General features: G+C 33.6%; 1 protein-coding gene and 3 non-coding genes across 4 annotated transcripts in view; 2 read left to right on the top strand and 2 right to left on the bottom strand.

The window, feature by feature from the left end:
- Nucleotides 1–5,000, bottom strand: part of LOC138338147 (cytochrome b6-f complex subunit 4) — an 81,710-nt gene that overhangs the window by 28,806 nt on the left and 47,904 nt on the right. The gene's annotated exons all lie outside the window — the stretch shown is intronic.
- Nucleotides 41–112, top strand: TRNAC-GCA (transfer RNA cysteine (anticodon GCA)). Its single transcript has one exon. It is a non-coding gene; the product is annotated as a tRNA-Cys (tRNA).
- On the bottom strand, nt 3,133–3,206 carry TRNAD-GUC (transfer RNA aspartic acid (anticodon GUC)). The gene has a single exon. It is a non-coding gene; the product is annotated as a tRNA-Asp (tRNA).
- Nucleotides 3,942–4,013, top strand: TRNAT-GGU (transfer RNA threonine (anticodon GGU)). Its single transcript has one exon. It is a non-coding gene; the product is annotated as a tRNA-Thr (tRNA).

Below are 5,000 nucleotides of genomic sequence, written 5' to 3'. Positions count from 1 at the left end.
TCCGGGAAAGTTTTCATCTATTTTGTATTTGTAGCATTTTGGCGACATGGCCGAGTGGTAAGGCAGAGGACTGCAAATCCTTTTTTCCCAAGTTCAAATCCGGGTGTCGCCTGATCAACAAAAAACTGGAAATCTCTTTTTTTCTTCTTTTGATATAACCCGACGAATGATTCGCCAGCAGAAGCAGAGAAAGCAGACTGTTGATACTTGTTTTGGTCTGGGTGTTTTTAGAAAAAATTGTAAATATCCTTGCATTGCATATTTAGGCTTAGCTTTCAAGTAAATATTCGAATGCTCGAGGGGCTATCAAGACTTCGCAATTACCTTCTACTACAAATCAAAATTTTCTATTATTAATCCATTGTATAATGACTGGACCTTGGAGAGCCCGATAGGAAATCGAAATAGTTGTGGAAGGGGGCGGAAGATACTTTATTATATACGAGGAACTCACGAAAATATCTCAGTGCTCAAGCATCCAATCAATTCAAATGAGGGTCAACAAAAAAAGAATAGGACCTATTATTTCTACATGTTCCATTAGTAACATTCCCTTGAGATGTTACTGCGGATTTTGCTTGGGTTTAATCTTTCTCGATTATAAATCATATAGAAATTTCTTATAAAATTAGCGAATTTATTGGATTTGTTTATTAATAGTCTTCGTTCTTTTTGACTCTGCGCCATTGATTCTACTATTATTAGTGAGGAATAATGGAACAATTCCTTTATATTTTTAGAGATAGGGGACATAATTCATATGGATATAGTAAGTCTTGCTTGGGCTGCTTTAATGGTAGTCTTTACTTTTTCCCTTTCACTCGTAGTGTGGGGAAGGAGTGGACTCTAGGGGTTCTGCTAATTGAGTTAAGGAAGCAAACTGTATCATTATCAATTGCTTTGTAGATGGTTCTGCAACACGTTTGGAATAACATAAAAATATCTTCATTTTGAAATTCCATTGGACTCGACTGGAGTAATGTATTATAGGAATCAGCCTCTTTCAATCAAAGAGCTATTTCAACGATTCCCATGTTTGTAGTTCGAAAGGAAAAGGATCCCAGGAAATTTATTCGAACCTAATTCTTACTAAATTTTCTATTCCAATCAATGGCCTCTTCCTAGGTGATACAGAGGAGGGCCGGACCCGTTTTTTATTTGGTTCTCTCTTTACTGTTCAAAGAAAAAGTGATTTTGCTAAGTGTATACACACTTTGTATGAGAAAGAAAGGATATAAACATAGTGGTTGTCTAAAAAGATACTAGTTAGAATAAGATCGTCAGGTGAGTCACATATTTCGCATTTACCTTTCGAATTTGGAAATTGGATTTAGACTTTATCAACCTATTTCATATCATGATTCAGGCCTTAAAAATCAGTGAGGTTTACTCTTCCTTTTCGATGCCCGTGGAACTACTGTCAATGGTTTACTTCTTAGGAATGTTAAAAAAAAAGATTACTACGTGATTTTTTGAATATGCCTATATCTATCGCTTTTGCTTCATTGATTTGATTCTCTCAATAGATACTGAGATTCATATTGGAAATAAAAAATATAGTAATTCAAACTATAAGACATAGGAGTAATTCAGATTGATCAGAACAAATAGATATAGCAAATAAATGGAATTGGATGCTATGTCAATCCCATATATGGAATTGATATTCACATATATCAAGATAATATTGTAGATTGATATATAGATCCATATCATATGCATCCTCTATCTTTATTTTATTCCAGGGGGCAGCTTTATAAACAAGAATCTAACTAATAAATAGTATGGTAGAAAGAAATAGATGAATCTTTCTACCATACTATCTATCTATTAGAATACTGCCGATTCTAGTCCACTCATTTCATTTAAGACATGAAATTGGAATCTTTTTCATTTTATTTCGTCAATTTTGGCTAAGAACTCAGAAGTTAAGTTTCATTCAAATTAGTTAATAATTAATCGTTTTGACTGACTGTTTTTACATAAATGATAAGTAGAAAAGCGGTAGGAACTAGAATAAATAGTGTAGTAGCAATAAATGCAAGAATATTTACTTCCATAATCTCATCGGTTTTTTACTTCGCAATAACTCGGGATTTAATCCCATAGAGATGATAAATCTTTGGCCTGTAAATTCAATGAATGAATATTACCTCTCGATGATCTTGAATCAGATCAATATCATGAATAACAATATCTGAACTATCAAATAAATTCGTCGTCGAGAATTGAATAGTATAACATAGGAAGTTCTTTTATCCATACCGCCCCAAACTCGGATTGCTGACCTAACCCAAAATTCCTTTATTTATTTATCATTTTTTATTATCTGTTCTTTTTTTCTCTCTAATCTATCTAGTTCCTTCTTGTACAATCATCTGATGAAGTCTCATCAAATAGCTCTTCCACTTCCAGTGGTCACATAGTTACAAACCCAAACAAACAATAAAAGCTAAATGGAAAAAGAAAGGAGTTTAGAACGAAACTATTTTTGACTTGAAAGACAAAGAAGTGTGATAAAGATGAGACCGTATAAAATGAATATTCATCAAATTGACTATTTTCCGATTTGTTCGTTCGTCGATGGGGCCTTAAAACAAAATTAAAAATAGGAAAAATGATTCATTCGCCTTTCTAAGAGGAGGAGGATCTTTGGTTGATCTGTCCTTCCCCCTCCTTTCTTCATCGATTATTAGCCCCGGGACACCTATACCAAAAGCTCAGTGTGTAATTTGCATGAAATCTATTTTGCAACTTCAAACTAGTAAGTAAGGTTCCATAAATCCGTAGCCAGAAAAAGAAATTATTTTTTTTGTTTTTTCTGGAAAGTATTTTCTTATATTCAATTTTGTATTGGACAACAAAGGAATTCCTTTTGTGTATGCGCGCCTCAAAAAAGTATAGTACTCGATTCCATTACATGCATTGGGGGCAATCGAAAAAGCCAGCATTTCTTGGAATACTCACTATAATGCTACCAATAATTGTACTAATCCAACCGCATATGTCTTTCTCCTACCAAAAGGAAAGAAAAAAGAAATAAGGATTTCCCCTTTGCTTTGACAATGGAATTCTTCCCCCGGTCCCCTTCAGAAAAAGGGAGAGATTTTTTGATATATTTATTGGATCCATCGGGACTGACGGGGCTCGAACCCGCAGCTTCCGCCTTGACAGGGCGGTGCTCTGACCAATTGAACTACAATCCCAGGGAAATACAGGATCTAGCAGAAAATTTGATTCTTTTTTATCTCCGGATCGGGTATTTCTGAAGTACAAAGGGAGTTATATCATCTCATGGCGGATTGGCGAATTATTGGGCCGAGCTGGATTTGAACCATCGTAGACATATTGCCAACGAATTTACAGTCCGTCCCCATTAACCGCTCGGGCATCGACCCAGGAAGAATCAATTTTCAACTTATTGGTAATCCATGATCAATTTCCTTTCGTAGTACCCTACCCCTAGGGGAATTCGAATCCCCGCTGCCTCCTTGAAAGAGAGATGTCCTAAACCACTAGACGATGGGGGCCCGCTTGACCAACAACCATCATACTATGATGATAGTATGATCCGTTTTTTAAAATTGTCAATATAATCAAATGATTCTAGCCGAGGGATCTTTCCCTCCTTCAGAATTGCATAGAATTGTTTTTTATTCGTCCTTGACGAATTATTCATTAGAATCGACATTAGAAATCTAGTAGTAGTATTTTTTTTAATTATTTCAATTGAATTTATTTATATTCGAGTCGGTCTTGAAACAATTCATTGCATTTTCTCCTATACTTCCTAGGTAAATCCATTTTATTATTCAACAATGAGCCACTAGACACTATGTATCTACTGCACGTACTTAATGCATATATACTTATGTTTATAATATAAGTACATAAAGATATTTAATCCACATAGTGAATAATTCCGGAATTAAATAAAAATGGCCCTTTTAACTCAGTGGTAGAGTAACGCCATGGTAAGGCGTAAGTCATCGGTTCAAATCCGATATGGGGCTTTGTAAAACCCCAATCTAGTATTCATATTTGATGGGAGAATTTTCTTTTTATTTGTAATAAAAAAAGTAACTAACTGGATAATACATTATCAGTTTACTTAGTTATAAAGTTGAACATTTGTTTAGTCAATTTTCATTAGTATGAATTTAGGAATAATGAAAAGTCACTTCTTGAATCACCGAATATTCCTATTTTCCATTATACCAACCAAATCGATTCGAAAGGTTAGAAATCAACAAAAGAAAAAGTAAAAAGTAAGTGGACCGGACCTATTGAATCATGACTATATCCGCTATTCTGATATTAAAATTCGATAGAGATGAAATTGGAGCAGTTGATTTTTTTTATTTCATTTTTTTGTTTTGGAGTCCACAAGAATTTGTCGATATTTCCGATTAAATCTTCTTGTTACTAGATTTTTTATAGGAAAAATTATCGGAATAATTTGTTATTCCTTTCCTCTTCAGAGAAACCTTTCTTCCAAGGCACACCATAAGAGTTATTTATTATTTTTCTTTGATTCTAGATCAAAGATTAATTTCATCTATATTATATATTAATTATATTAAGTAGATTGTAGATTGATTTCGATGTATATCTATTAGATCATGGCTTCATGTACCAAATATTTCAATATCGTTGCATCCGGTATTTTTGTTTTGTTTTACCAGTGTGATGAAGAATAGATCCGAGAAAGAGACTTTCATTCCCAGTCTCCTATTTATTTATTTATTGAATTTTAGATTTTCTAAAAGGAAAAATAGTAGATTATCTCTTTTTCTAACAGATAAAAGAATCTAAAAATCAATATTCGATTGAACTGTCTTTTTTCCTTCGATCCGTGGAAAGATATACTCTGGGGTTTTCGATTTATTTATATGAAGTATGAAGGAAAGGGACCGTTTGGTCCTTGAAGAGTTCTTTCAAAACAAGGGATTGATTGAATTATCTTATTAAGACAATTCAAGGTTCATATGCTTAGTTAG

The sequence above is a fragment of the Solanum lycopersicum genome, chromosome 9 (genome assembly GCF_036512215.1).
Source record: "Solanum lycopersicum chromosome 9, SLM_r2.1".
Classification (NCBI taxonomy): domain Eukaryota; kingdom Viridiplantae; phylum Streptophyta; class Magnoliopsida; order Solanales; family Solanaceae; genus Solanum; species Solanum lycopersicum.
This window is presented reverse-complemented; position numbering and strand designations above follow the sequence as displayed.